This window comes from Podarcis erhardii (assembly GCF_964252035.2).
Source record: "Podarcis erhardii genome assembly, chromosome: 4".
Classification (NCBI taxonomy): Eukaryota; Metazoa; Chordata; class Lepidosauria; order Squamata; family Lacertidae; genus Podarcis; species Podarcis erhardii.
The window spans coordinates 53,815,242-53,831,708 of record NC_138508.1 but is presented as its reverse complement, the minus strand read 5'-3'; positions in this window follow the sequence as shown (position 1 = coordinate 53,831,708).

Genomic DNA, 16,467 nt, shown 5'->3' with positions numbered 1-16,467 from the left:
AATGGGCATGTCTAACATATGTCCATTGATTTCAAAGGGTCTACTCTGAGCAAAACTTGGCTCTCTGCAGCCTAGTGTATTTGCTTGAGCCAATGATGATGAAACTCAAAGAGTATAATAAACTGTGATGGCCTGCAGTGTTTGCGTACACCCAGTGCATCTTGCATGCTATTCATTGAAGGCTAGATCAGCACTGGGAGGACACATAGCCTACATATCCAATATGAAAATAGAAAACAGTCATTTATTTGCTGCCGCAACATAAGCATGCTTCAGGGTTTTTAAAGTATTGGACACAATCCATTGGGAGGGCCATCTTCACATCATGGGAGTAACATCATCTGAAGAAGTGTGCATGCACACGAAAGCTCATACCTAGAACTAACTCAGTTGGTCTTTAAGGTGCTACTGGAAGGATTTTTTTTATTTTGTTTTGACCATGGCAGACCAACACGGCTACCTATCTGTATCATGGGAGGGGTCTTTCTAGGACTAAGGTGAAACTATGCACTCCCTTGCTATTTTTGCTATTAGGTGCTGTGTGTTTTTAAAGTAATTTTGTTATATTTACAATTTGAAATGTGCTTTAATATATCTGATCATATTTTTTGTTTGCTATGTTATTATGAAATTGTTTTTGTAGTCTTTTGTTTGAAATGCACCCAGCTGTTTCTTTGTTTAAAGTTGCTTTGAGCATGACTTTTGTGTGTGGAAAAGTGGCCTACCCTCTTTTAGTGCCAGCTTGAACAATGAATATACTAACAAAAGGGTGCAGTCAACAGTCACAATAAGAGATGCTTTACATATTGATAATTATTCAAAATTTATTCAGATGTTCCTTTCAGAACCTGCACAATTCATCTCTAGATGTCTAGCAATACTATTAGAATGCGTACAAATTAGAACAAAAATATTACTATATATATTAATTTGAGAAAGTATGATAAAACTATGCAGTTTGAATACATAGACAGTTCCAGACCTTAAAATAAAATTAAAAGTTTAATGATGTGAATAATAATATTTTGCTGATTGATTCATCAAAATGTTTGTATCAAGATGAGCCATCCAAAAAAATAACTAAACTTCATCTTGATTAGACAAAGGTCTGAACACCAAAAGGGTCTGATTAAAGTAATGGCTACTTAACAGCAACCAATGAATCAAATGTCCCTTTTTCAGCAGGGAAAGGTTCTTAACCACTGACTGTTATCCGATGCATGAAACCATATGAACGTAGTTTCACTTCAAAACAAAATTAAAAAAATTCCTTCCAGTAGCACCTTAAAGACCAACTGAGTTAGTTCTAGGTATGAGCTTTCGTGTGCATGCACACTTCTTCAGATACACGTAGTTTCACTTCGTTAGTCTGTACCACATTTCCTTGGAACTGTGACTAATCCTCTTTAAATGACCAACATCAGAGTCTTTCATTTGACACAGGCAAGACACATACAAGAGATGCCTCTTCGCTTCTAATTACCTGCTGGCAGAAACAACAAAAGGTGTATCCAGAACAAATGGTTCACTACTCTAGTTAATGTTGCAGTTGAGAGACAGACAGACAGACAGACAGACAGACAGACAGACAGACACACACACACACACACAAAACAGAAAGAGAGAAAGAGAGAGAGAGAGAGAGAGAGAGATGTAGCCTATTATTAAAACACTGCCTCCCAAGTGGTACATGTTATGTAGTGAAGTTTCACCCTGGGCCAGCAGGGGGATACTGTAGATAGTTTTCACTCAGGTCTGTAGATAGTTTTCACTCAGGTCCACGTCAGTTATTTTAGGCAGGAAACTCTGGGTTGTTGTTGCTACAATGTTGACAGCCGGCTGCCTATAAAAGCAGGCCGGCTGAGCTGTTTGCTGTCAGTTCTATTCCAGCTTACAAAATAAAGAGCTGCTTTGGAGAAATCGCTGTGTCGTCTGCTATGTCAACCCACAACTTAACACTGGCGACGAAGGTGGGATCGATGGACATCCGAGCACAGCCAGATGCAGCCAGCCTCTGAACTGAGCTCAGTCACTGAGCTGAATCACAGAGCGAAATCACTGAGTGAAATCACTGGAAAGAACCAATTCAGAGCTGACTGTTCTGGCTAGAGCACTGTGTTCCATCCATCGCCCTTCACGCCGGCATCGGAATCATGGCTTCACTTGTGCCTCTACCGCCGTTTGCGCCAGCCTCTGAATCATGGGACTCCTACCTCGCTCGGTTCGACTGTTACCTCCAAGCCAACGAGCTGACAGAAGTATCAAAGGAGTGGAAGCGGGGCCTATTCCTCAGCCTCTGTGGGCCTGAGGTGTTTGAGACGGCCCGAGCATTGGTTGCGCCTGAAGCAGTCCAGGCAACACCGTGGGACACGATCCAAGAGAAGCTCCGCAACCACTACGCACCAAAGCCGTCCAAGATTGCTGCCAGCCATGCGTTCTACCACCGGAACCAGGCAGAGGGGGAGTCAATCAACAACTACACCACCGCCCTGTGACAGGCTGCAATGCACTGCGAGTTCTGAGACTTAGACGATGCCCTGATGGATCGAATCGTCTGCGGGGTCCGGGACATCGATCTGCAACGGCGTCTCCTCGCCAAGCCAGACCTCACGCTACAGAAAGCCATTGAGGAGGCTGTGGCCTCAGAAGCTGCTGAAGATCCGCAAGTCCAGCAGCCCACGTCTTGCTAGGAAGCCAGTTCCGGTGCATCATGAAGAGGCCAGCAGTGATGAGGCATCCTCCAGTGGAGACGATGACGTGCACCAGACAAAGCGGGAGCGCAGGAAGTTCCAACAGAAGTCCAAGGGCCAACCGGAATGTGCCGGCTGCGGAGGCAACCATTCCCGTGCCAAGTGTCGATTCAGAGACGCCATCTGTAGGAAGTGTTCCAGAAGGGGCCACATCGCTAAGGTCTGCCGATCGGCTCCGTCTGACACCCCCCCTTCACCGACTCGCAAGTCCAAGTCTTCACTCCAGTCTGCCAAGGGAAGTTGTTTTGCTCTCACCAACTGCCGCTGCACGTCTGGAACCACGATTGGCCAAACCGACTCGCCTACGCGACACAAGCTGAATGTCACGGTGCTCATTGAAGGAGCTCCATGTGACATGGAGATCGACACTGGGTCTGCCCTGTCCATCGTGTCTTGGACCACCATCAAAAGACTGGTACCCAGAGTGTCCAAAAGGCAACTCGACTCTCACCGCGTACACCTGAGAGACTACCAGGGAAACGACATTCCCGTGGTAGGCGTTGGCCGGTTCCGGATCGCCTTCAAGGATTTTTCGGGCCTGCTCCGGTTGGTGGTGGTCGAAGGTCAGCGGCCAAGCCTCCTAGGGCTAGACTGGTTTGATGCCCTCGGCCTGGAAGTCACCAGCATCAACTGCATCTCTAACGCAGAGACTGAGGGTCTGGTCAAAGACTTTGCCGAGGTTTTTGACGGCACCTTGGGGCAATATACAGGTACGCCCATCTCCTTTAGCCTTGATCCACAAGTCGCCCCCATCAAGCTAAAGCCACGCCGGGTTCCCTTTGCTCTCAAGGCTAAGGTGGACGAACAACTGGACAAACTGATCGCCCAAGGAGTTTTGGAGCCGGTTGACCACGCCAAGTGGGAAACCCCCATCGTCACGCCTGTCAAGCCAGACGGGTCGGTGAGAATCTGCGCTGACTACAAGTGCACGATCAACAAGGCACTTCAGCAGCACGCTTATCCGGTTCCTGTTGTCCAACACCACTGCATTCCCGGGGTGAGGGGAAGGTCTTTGCTAAGCTGGACCTTGCCCAAGCCTATCAACAACTGCCCGTCGATGATGCCACTGCTGAAGCCCAGACGATCGTCACCCACCAAGGGGCATTCCGTTGCCGCCGGCCCCCATCCCAAAGAACAAGACGGAGTTGCAGGTGTTCCTGGGGCTGCTGAACTTTTATAATATGTTCCTGCCCCACAAAGCCACAGTGGCTGAGCCTCTTCACTGACTCCTTAGCACAAAGACGCCTTGGGCCTGGAGTCATCGGGAGACGGCAGCCTTCAACGCGGTCAAGGCTCTCCTTTCATCGGACCGTGTGCTGGTACAGTACAGTGAATCCAGGCTGCTAGTCCTTGCCTGCGACGCCTCACCTTTTGGCATCGGCGCTGTCCTTACGTCATCGTTTTCCAGACGGAAGAGAAGCACCGCTTGCCTACTTTTCCAGGACGCTATCTCCAACGGAACGGAATTACAGCCAACTCGATAAGGAGGCACTGGCACTTGTGGCTGGAGTGAAGAGGTTCCATGAATACCTCTATGGCAGGACTTTTGACCTCATCACTGACCACAAGCCACTCCTGGGCCTCCTCGCCGGTGATCGTCCAACTCCACCGGTCCTCTCGCCACGCATGCTGCGATGGACTGTTTTCCTGGCTGCCTACCACTACCGGCTCGTCCATCGCCCGGGGAAATCGATGGGCCATGCTGACGCCCTCAGCCGTTGCCCTCTTCCAGCATTTGTGGAAGACCCTGCTCCAGCTTCATCGCTCCTCCTGATTGAGGATCTTCCGGCAGCGCCTGTATCGGCTGCCACTATGGCCTCCGCGTCTGCCCAGGATCGCACCATCAGCCGGGTGCTCAACTGGGTGTGGAGGGGGTGGCCACAAGGGCCTTTTGCATCAGAGTTCCAGCCCTTCGCAACCAGACAACATGAACTCTCGGCTCATCACGGCTGTCTGCTGTGGGGAGACCGCGTCGTGATTCCCCAGGGACTCCGTCAGCGCGTCCTGGAGGCTCTGCACGTTGGCCACCCGGGAATTGTCAAAATGAAGGCGTTGGCTCGGTGTTATGTCTGGTGGCCTAATATGGACGATGCCATCACTGCCTGGGTGTCCACCTGTCAAGCGTGCCAAGAGTCGAGGCCTGCACCACTGGCAAGTAAGGGACATACCTGGGAGACGCCAAAGACACCCTGGTCGAGGTTGCACATCGATCTGGCTGGCCCCTTTCACAGCCGGACCTTTATGGTAGTGGTGGACGCCTATTCCAAATGGCTGGAGGTGGCCCTGATGCCCTCCACCACTACCGAGGCCGTCATCCGGGTGCTGCGAGGCCTGTTTGCAACGCATGGGTGTCCTGATGTCCTTGTCTCCGACAATGGACCGCAGTTCACGTCAGGCACATTTGAGCGGTATCTTTTGGGACTGGGCATCCGCCATGCCCTAACGGCACCCTTTCATCCATCCAGCGACGGACAAGCGGAGAGAATGGTGCGTTCGGCAAAAGAGGCACTGGTGCGCCTGGACCGGGGAGACTGGCACGAGCGGGTCGCCGAATACTTGTTTGTGCAACACATCACCCCTCATGCAGCCACAGGGCGGCGTCCTGCTGAACTGCTTATGGGCCGCTGCCTCAGGTCACCGCTCGACCGGCTGCACCCGGACTTTGCCATGGCTGAACCCCCAGGCTGTGCCAACGCGCCACGGTCATTTGTCCCAGGAAACCAGGTCTTTGCCCGGAACTATGTGGGGGACATTCCTTGGGTGCCAGCCACAGTAGTGGGAGTCACTGGACCTCGCTCGTACCAGGTGGCACTTGAAGACGGATGCTTGTGGCGCTGGCACATAGACCAGCTTAGGCGCAGGGTTGGGGACTTGGACACTACCGTGGTGCCCCCAACTGCGCCTGTGGCTCCAGAAGAGACACTTACAGATGGCGAGGCTCCACCTACACCTCCCTCGCAAACTGCCAGTGTGGAGCCGAACCAAGCCACTTCAGAGGGTCTGCCAGACTTACCACAGACTCAGACCACTCCACTTGCGGAGGCTCCACCCACAGCAGCGGATCCAGGGGATTTGGTTCCAACGCCAACTAGGGTCGCACCACAGCCTCAGCAAGAACTGTGTGGCCCTCCGGACTTGGCTACCAGTCCCCGGAGGTCTGGCAGAGTTTCCAAGCGCCCAACTTATTTAAAGGACTATGTTGTTGGACATGTATCACTGTTGGACTACGTATGGGAAATGTAACCGATATGCTTTTGTGCCTAATTGAACCATTACGCGTAGCGCTGTATATAAGGAAACCATTACTATTGTAACTAACGCTTTATCTCGGTGGGGAGGGGTGTTATGTAGTGAAGTTTCACCCTGGGCCAGCAGGGGGGTACTGTAGATAGTTTTCACTCAGGTCTGTAGATAGTTTTCACTCAGGTCCACGTCAGTTATTTTAGGCGGGAAACTCTGGGTTGTTGTTGCTACAATGTTGACAGTCGGCTGCCTATAAAAGCAGGCCGGCTGAGCTGTTTGCTGTCAGTTCTATTCCAGCTTACAAAATAAAGAGCTGCTTTGGAGAAATCGCTGTGTCGTCTGCTATGTCAACCCACAACTTAACAGTACAGTTTATTTAAAACATTTATTATATCCCATCTTTTATTAATGGTTTTGAGATTTAAAAACAAAACAACAACAATACATACATACATACATACATACATACAACACAGCAAGCTGATATAAGTTCTGTTAAGGGTCATAGGGTAGGATTCCACTAATAAGTCCTTACCAGCAGAATCCCAGACAAGGACTTCTGCTAATGCAATGAGACCGCACCCCTTCTGCACCACCCCCTAACTGGCTCAGAAGGTGGGACCAGGAGAACCCTTGAAACAATGCACAGAGGAAGAAGAGGGCATATCATTTAATCAGGCAAGCAGAAATGTATTTCAGATATAATAAATTCCTTCTTTAGGGGTAATCCTTCTTATCAGCAGTCAGGTACCATAGCTTCCTCTTTTGTGAAATGCGACAAATATAGTTTGTCACATGAAAAATTTCCAACCACATTCAAAAAGGAAAACCTCTGATTGTACTATGTGGTGTCCAAGGCTGAATACACACTGTACATTTAAAACACACCTGGGAACTGTAGCTTGTTAAGGGTCCTAGGAATTGTAGCTCCGGGGGAAGACACATTTTCCAGGATTCTGGGGGTTGGAGGGGGGTGGCGGAATGTGTCTTAACTGTATGGTGTGTACACAGCCTTAGACCTCCTTCTCACTTCAGCTTCCCACCACCACCAACCTTATGCATAAAGTTAAGAGAGCACCAGTAACAGCCTCAAATAGGCCTCAAATAAGCTGCATCCGAACAGGAAATTCTGACAGCCCTGACATGTACAAGAGACTTTGGGTCCTGGCTTTTGTTCGGATTCTTCTCCCTGCCCCCCAATTTACAGTGACAAATATAGCTGAGGAGAAGCAGTAATGGAAAACCTCAGGTGAATCCATGATTCCCTAACACAAAGTCTTGGAAACCCAAATGACTTCATTTTGAATTCCTGATCGCATACTGTGTTTCGATCCGAATGCCTAAGACTCTTCATGATAATCAATCATACATGTGTTTGACAACAAGATAAAGGGAACCAACGGCTAATGTGCCAAGGTTCCATAGAAAAATAACCGAATGTCAATCACAAGAGTAGCTGGCAGCAGGGAGGTTGGCCTTCCTACCATATGCCTTTTTTCTTGCATTAGATCCTCTGTGGCATTTGTGCAGTGTCAGTACTTGTTGATTCCTTCCATTACCTGGTTTTAATTAACCCTCTAAAGTCCCTTTGTGTGACTGGTGATGTCAGCTGTGGCTCTGAATAGAAGCCACCCCTGTCAATAATTTTCGGAACAAGCTCCTTCTGAATGGGCCCAATGAGCCAGGAGGCTGTTTCCTCTTTAATCCCACATTTAATAGCACAAGCTGAAGACAATAGGCAGCTTCTTCAGCCTCTTTAAGCTTGATTCCATTTGACATATCCAGCCCTTTTTTGTCAGCCTCACAAGGATATTCCACCTCAGTGTACTCCACATAAGATTCACTTCACAAGTGTCATTGAGATGAAACAGTCAGAACGCTGGGATCTGCAACTCTAGGCCTCAGCCTCCATGACCAAGGCTGACACTCCTCTCACATCCCTTTGTGGCTATATACCTTCAGTGAATAAACCCATTTTATTTTCTGGAGTACTTGTACAGCTATATTCATCAAAGCAGCGCAAACGAATACCGCTGTATAACCCCCCCCCTTATATTCCTATACAGACACGTTTGCATCAAAAGAATAAAGGATTATAGATTTTGCCATGGCAACAAGCTATTATAAATTCTAATGTAGTACTGGAATGGAAAAGGCATTTATTTCTCATACTTAAAATTTCAAAAGGGCAAAGCATTGCATTTTCCCACACTTTTTTTGTAATTGCGGATTGCATGTTGTGCTGTTTCATTTTCATCTTACATGGCTGATTCTTACAGAGCTCTTAAAAATTATATAAATGCAACTGCTGCTTGATGCAGCATTTCATCCTGACAAAATCCAGAACATTTATTCTGAAGCCCTACATATATTATTTTAAGAAATTCACATTTTTCTCAAGGTGGCAGAGGTATGGCATATGCTTTTGTTTTGGCTAGGTTGGCCTTATTGTGAGAAGTTACCTGGGATGATTTCAAATGTTGATCTTATAGATCAGGCATCTGTGGCCCTTCAGACGCTGTTGATCTCCAAATCTGATTAGCCCCAGTCAGCATGGCCAATGGTCAGGAATGATGGGAACTGTAGTCCAACAACATCCAGAGAGCACAGGTTCCCCATCCCTGTTCTATATATCTATGAATATCACCTTCATTCTTAAATTTTTAGTTTTTTACAGGCTTGTACGATTCTCAGAATTGCAGCTAAATTGCAGTAATCAATAAATTAGCAACATCTTTGTTCATGGACTCAGCAGTGTTCTGTCCAGTTCTACCAACGGAAGATAACACTTGATAAAAATGGGAACACACTATTTGGGCACCTTTTGCTCCTGTGCTGAACAACACAAGTGCAAACAGAAGCAGATTTAGGGCAGCGCAACCAGTTATGCCACACTAGGGGACGCTGCAATGATGACATAATGAATGGAGTAGAACAGAAGGCGAGAGGCAGGAGGGACTGACAGATTTTGGCTGTGTTTATTTGTTGTTAGCTATCCAATTTTAAATTTAATCCACAATGCAGTTTCACTATTTGGATGAATATTTCAATTTTTTTTTAAAAAAAACCCCATATAGGTAAAAACAAATCTTTGTAATTTGCAAATTACAAAGACTGATAAAAATATGTTGATGAAACAGCAGCAACAGGAAACGTAATAGTGTCACTATGCATAAGGAAATGAGTGGTGACAATATCACCCACCTGACACACTGCAGGTGTCAAAACTACACCTGTTTTTAAAAAACGAATGAGTATCACTAACATGATTAAAACTCTGGAGATAGGTGTTTTTTTTTAGTCCAGTTCACAAAAACCATGGAGAAAATACATGAGAAGGATGATGATACCCTGGAAAAGGTGAGTTCCTCAAACTGCTGCATCAGTTTTTTAAAACCCTCACGAATATTCATTGACATCTTTGTACACACCCCTTTTAAACAACACATTTATGCAAGCAATCTCTCTTAATGCATTTTATATGTTATTTCCATTAATATACACATTTGAAGGCACATTTCCCCCAATATGCACCTTTTTGTACACATTCATTTGGGTAGAAAACTGCATTGCAAAATTCAGAGAACTGTGATTCCCCCCCCCCCAAAGGACAGCTGTCTTGGTTTGCATATTATTTTGAGAAATGTGAATTAAGTAGGATAACATTACAAAGAAACTGCCCATCCCTAGCTGGGGTCTCCCATGAAAAACTGTGCACAGGTAAACTGCAGGTGATGTTTGGGTGTTTCTCCCCCACCCATTTTCCTGATGATTAATAATAATCTGTTAAAAGACAAATAAAAAGAGATCAACAAAACAAATATACATACAGTACAAAAATGTATGTCACTATATATGTATAAATATTTGAACACGCATATCTGAGTAAAGCCATCAGTGCAAACACACCAATCAGTTCCTGAAATGGTTTCCAAGAGAGTGTTTGAATAACTATTGCTTTGTGTCTCCTTGTACCATACAACAATTACTCAATTTTTCAATAAATAAGAAGGCTGTCTGCCTTCACTTAGTTAATTTTACGTTAGTTAATTTTACCATCTGAGCTATTTCCCATTTTCTAAGGTGATTCTTTCCAGTTATAAGATATGGCTATTAGTAAATGTATTGTCAGTTGCGTATCTGCTGGTAAAGCCAAATTGACACTACCAGTTGTAGGTAATTTCAAACCATTCTGGCTAACCTCAGATATGACAGTGAGAGATTCATTATCAGACTTCCAGCATTTTTTAAAAGGCAAAATGCAGCCACTGGGGACTCTGATTCAGATCAGGCCCATAGTGTGCCGAGCAAATAGTTAACCCTTTCCCTGTGCACAGTTTTTCCAATACCTATTAATAAATATAAAATAAATCGCAGCAGCTATATATAAGTGTAGAATACTACAGAAAGGGTTGCAAGGTTGCAAAGAAAATGAGGTAGTGTAATCTGATCTAGTGTTGAACTTAGAGTAGTAAAAAACTAAGGAAAAATATACCACCTGCAGATTCCATTCTTCCACTCTTTATTCTCTGAGACTTTTAAATTGTGGTGTTTTTTTTACATGTATAAATCATTACATTTCTCAACAGAATTTGTAGGAAAGTCAGCTTGGTTCTACTCTAATCTGCATTTTAACATATTTATCCAAGAAGGGTGGTAGAATTAAGAAGTCCATTCACCGCTCTCAACTGATGCAATGTATGTGGATATTGTACTTGGATGTCTGTGCCCAAGTTCAAAAGATGTCATGTATAACTCCTGCACAACAAATTTCAAGTCAATCTTATCTTGATTCCTTCTTCCTTTCATACGTTGGTCATGACTTGTAATTTTGTTTATGTTATTATATCTGAATACGCACACACACAATATATATATATTCATTTCAGTATCTAAATAAGGGTACACACCACTGATATGCAAGCAAGCACTGATTGGACATATGCTTGGATGCATACTAGAAGTACAATTGTGTGTGAGCAATTGGAACACTGATGAGTATTTGTATGTTAATTGATATCTGATTGTAATAATTAGATGCACACCTTCATGAAGTTGTAACCCTATCAAAGGAGTATTAATTGTGAATTGTATTACCCTTGGAATTATATGTTCCTCCATTTTTCCTACCTAGAAGGCAGGTTGGCTACTTTTGTCACTCTCATACACACATTTCTAAACCACTAATGAAGGACCTGTGGCCCTACAGATGTTGCCGGACTCCATCTCCCAACAGCCCCAGCCAGCATGACCAATGCTGAGGGATGATCAGCTGTACTCCAGCGACATTGAAAGGCCACAGCGTCTATACCGCTTGCCCAAAGCCGTTTCCAGAGGGGAAGCCATGTTGGTCTGTTACAACATAAATAAGATGTCTTGTGACATCTTAAAAGACTAACAAGCTTATTTTGGAATAAGCTTCCATGAAACCTTACATTGGAATTGGTTAATCTTTATAGTTCCACATAGGGGTGCCTACTTGAATAAAACATTGGGGGGACCATTACTCCATGCATTTTTTGGCTCTTTTCTTAAGTCAATTAATGCATGTTTAAAAATGAAATTGTGTGTGGGTGTGGGTGTGTTATATACACACAGTTTATAACTTTAATATTATTCAGTAGGGAAATATCTATATAAATAAATGGGGGAAGTAGTGGGAGCTATACAGATTTATATTTAGGTGATATCATCATTATTATTGCTGTTGCTAACTTTTTCAACACAACAGAAGTAACATGTTTCAATACATCATAAACCAAGCAGATTAAAAAAAACACACATCTTCCATAAACTATGCTAACCTTTAGTTGTAAAAGAAAGCCTGAATGCTTCATTTTCTCCTCTGTTCTTTTCCATCCAGAAGTCAAGTACTTTCAAAACCTTTTTCAACCCACTTTCCTTTGTAAGAGCACTTTCTCTAGCTCAAATTTAATTTTCTGAAATGTAGCATAACCTAACCTTCATTTTCTTCATTATAAAGAAGCACATTAGAATTTATTTGTTTGTTTTGTTCTGTTACAATTTGATGGTGGGTACCATCCTGCTTTGTAGTTAGTAAAAAGTTCACCATGTTTCTAAATAGCTATCTTTAGGCATGAAATTAACAGTTGGCCTCTTCTTCCTATTGCATTTTCATAGTTTATTCATAGTTACATTTTCCCTGGCGTTCTTATGTGAGTTCTCAGTGTCATTAAAAAACCAAACCCAAAAAACCCAGCCCTAGTGGTTGACAAAAGATTTTCCTAATATTATTTCCAAAACAGCATCTTCCCATCTTATCATATTTACTCAGTGCCTTGTTGGGTACATGAAAAATGTGTACATTCTATTTCTCCTCATTAGGTGTACGTATTTACTACTGGTTTTTAAGGGGGGGCGGCAGAATCTAAAGAATATATAGATTAACTTTCTACTTTTTTCTGAAATTTGACAAAGGGATGCTACAGACAAATTTCTTTCAAGTTGCAATTCTAGACAGGCATACCTGGGAGTAAGCTCCATTGAACAAAGTGTGACTTTCTTCTGAGTAAATTAGCATAGCTGTCTTACTAAAGCAAGGGAAGCCAAATAGTGCCATCTGTAGATATTATGTTGTCATTACAGCCATTTTTCTAATCGTCAGACAATTACCGGTAATAGTTTAACTATTCTAGCACCTCAGTGCCATAGTTGTGCATGGCAGGGATCAGAGGTGCCATTCACCATAGAGCTGTTCTAATTTTCTGCCTACTCCTCCTTGGTGCCCTAAATTCACCCTCCAATACCACCAACATAAACAATAGATCCTCCAATTCATAGTTCAGAGAAATAGCATGAGCACCACGTCTTCCTATTAGCCTGTGGACTTGTCCACATTTGAGCATTATTTAGGTGTTAAACCATTCTCCCCCCATTCAGATTTAGCCAGAGTAGACTACACCCACACATATTCAAATCTGTAGTAACTATGAGTAGCAACTTTGGTATTTCCAGTACATACTAGTAGGGGAAGGTGAAGGTAAAGGACCCCTGGACAATTAAAGGTAAAGATAAAGGGACCCCTGACCATTAGGTCCAGTCGCGAACGACTCTGGGGTTGCGGCGCTCATCTCGCTTTACTGGCCAAGGGAGCCAGCGTACAGCTTCCGGGTCATGTGGCCAGCATGACTAAGCTGCTGCTGGCGAACAAGAGCAGCGCATGGAAACGCTGTTTACCTTCCCGCCGGAGCGGTACCTATTTATCTACTTGCACTTTGACGTGCTTTCAAACTGCTAGGTTGGCAGGAGCAGGGACCGAGCAACGGGAGCTCACCCTGTCGCGGGGATTCAAACCGCCGACCTTCTGATCGGCAAGTCCTAGGCTCTGTGGTTTAACCCACAGGGCCACCCGTGTCCCCTGGACAGTTAAGTCCAGTCAAATTTGACTATGGGGTGTGGTGCTCTTCTCCACTTTCAGGCCGAGGGAGCTGGCATTTGTCCATAGACAACTTTTCTGGGTCTTGTGGCCAGCGTGACTAAACCGCTTCTGGCGCAACAGGACACTGTGACAAGTGCCAGAGCCATTTACCTTCCCACCTCAGAAGTACCTATTTATCTACTTGTGCTGGTATGCTTTTGAACTGCTAGATTGGCTGGAGCTGGGACAGAGCAATGGGAGCTCACCCCATTGTGTTGATACCGCATATTAGTAGGCCCCGACAGGGCATGCGCACAGAAAGTTGTGTGTGCACCTTGTTTATATATGTGTGTGTGTGTATAAATCCCTGCCCAAGAAGTGTGCAAAACTACCCAGTTGGGCAATTGTAAATTTGCTTGTGTGGTTTTCTGGCTTTGTGAAAATCTGAGAGATCAAAAGAGGAATGGGTAGGTGTGCTCTTGTCATGCCCTTACTAGCTCACTGGAAAAATAAATGAAAGCAATTGTAAATTCCAAACACACATTTCAGATTGTTCCTCAATATACATGGGGTGGAAGTTTATTACCGTATTTTTTGCCCTATAGGACGCACTTTTTCCCCTCCAAAAATGAAGGGGAAATCTGGGTGCGTCCTATGGGGTGAATGCAGGCTTTTGCTGAAGCTTGGAGAGTGAGAGGGGTTGGTGCGCACCGACCCCTCTCGCTCTCCAGGCTTCAGGAACACATCCACAGCCTAGGCAGCCCTGTGGGAGGTCCCGCAGGGATGTCTAGGCTGTGGATAGCAGCCTGCTTCCCGGAGCGTCGGGTGCCCTGAAAGCAGAGCGCGCGGCGCTTCGGGAACACATCCGCAGCCTAGGCAGCCCTGCGGGAGGTCCCCGCAGGGCTCCCCACGCTGCGGAAAGCAGCCTGCCGCCCGGCGCGCGGAGCACCCTGAAGCAGAGCGCGCCGGACAGACATGCACAGCGTGGGGAGCCCTGAAGGAGTTCCCCGCAGGGCTCCCCACGCTGCCCCACGCGCTGGGCAGACATCGGCCAGCCCCACAAGCTCGGGAGACAGCAGGGAGGCGCAGCGCCGCCATCCCGCTGTTCCTCGACCTGGTTCGGTTTCCCCGACCTGCTTTTGGGGGGGGGAAATAAAGCGGGGGAAATTTCCTTTATTTCCCCCACCAAAAAACTAGGTGCGTCCTATGGGACGGAGCGTCCTATGGGACGAAAAATATGGTAAAAAGTTTTTAAAGTTTGCTTATGCAGTTTTCTGGTTTGGTGCAAACCTGAGGGTTCAAAAGGATCCTCCATTCAGCGGCACATTTGAAATAGTTAGAAGCATGTTGGAAAAGAAATGAAAGCTTTGAAGAAGTACTGGTAGTGGGCATGGGAATGGTAGTTTATCAGATTATCTCCATATTGGGTAAACCCAAATTTACAGGGGGAAGGCATTGTGATGGCTGGTGCTTGAGGGTAATGTTATGTGGACTGTGCAAATTAAATGGGAACACAAACGGTACACATAACATTCATTTAAAGGCTTATCTACATTGGAGTTTACTGAGTATCTATGGTAATGGCTATATTGGCCCTCTTCTTTAGGTATAAAGTTAGTTTGCTTGAGGCATCTGGTTAAAGACACCTCTGTAAAATCACACCTATGATTAGGGTCTAAGGCTGCAAGCTACTCATACTTACCTGAGAGTAAGCCCCATTTAATTCAATATAATCAAGTATGGCTAGGATTTGGAAGTATTTGCTGCAATTGATAGTGATCCATAGATTGGGAATTTATTTATTATAACTTGCTGGGGGGCTAATAATATTATCAAATTTGGTTTAGCCCTATTGTCACACAATTGTGATTGCTGTCTATTATAAAAATTCAAGTTAAAAAATACACACACCACATTTGTAAAAAGGGTATAATACTGCATCGTGTTGACAATTTGTACAAAGAGCATAATGTCATAGAAACTGCACTATAACCTAAACTTTGTCTTAAACGCTACTGGAGTCTCACAACTGATCAATGATATGCTTTATTCAACAAACACAAATGAATTAATTCTCCCTATTGTCTCCATCTGGTCAAATAAATCTTTGTCCCCAGGGTGCCCCTAAACCCCAGGGACCTTCTCCTGAATGACAGAGGTGGAACATATCTACAGTTGCTCAATGGCATCTGTTAGGTGCCTTTAACATCTGGTGCTTCTCTTCTGTTTGAACCTGTGGCGTGACCCATCTAATATGTGCTGGGCACTGTACAAAAATACAGCCAGTCGTTGCCCAGTGATTCACAATTTATTTACTTAAAACAGTATACATCACCTTTATTTCACATATTGATTTGAAGAGGATTTGATAGGAAACACTTTCTCTCTGAATGTTCTAGCATGCTTCTATTTCAAGCCAAACTGCAAAGTATATCACAAATATACTAGTAGTTGTGTCATTGATTTATTTAGCAACCTTATTGCATTCCCACACTATAATAGAGTATCTACAGGTGACCAAAGCAACTATCTAGTCTACAAAAGTGTGACTTGATTGTATTGTTTGTTATGTTTTGTCTGGAGGATACAGTTCACATGGGCTTACTGTCAAATAAGTGGGTATAGGCTTCAGCCCTCAAAAGAATCTCCTTGGTATCATGGAAAACAATAACATAAGGAAATATGAAATAACATTTCCTATGACATAGCACACAAATTTCAGTGCAATCCTATCCATCTCTACTCAGAAGTAAAAAAAACCCTCACTGAGTTTAATAGGACATAATCCCAGGTTTGTGTGCATAAGACTGAAGCTTTAGTTACTTCTGTCTACTTTTACTGTACAACACAGCATGTCTGGTATTTCTTGTAATTTAGTTATATACTCATACTAGCATACATAGTAAACTACAGTTATTGCATCACAAGGAGCTCTGTGCGGCACCTTTGGAACCAATATGTAAAGGAGATTTTGAGAGAAATTCTGCCATCTTGTGGAACCCCAAGCCAGCTGGCATTAATATCTCACAAGTATCACTCACATACTCTTTCCCCTCTTTTTTCATAGGCTTCCTTCCATTTCTGCTTTTCTCTCAA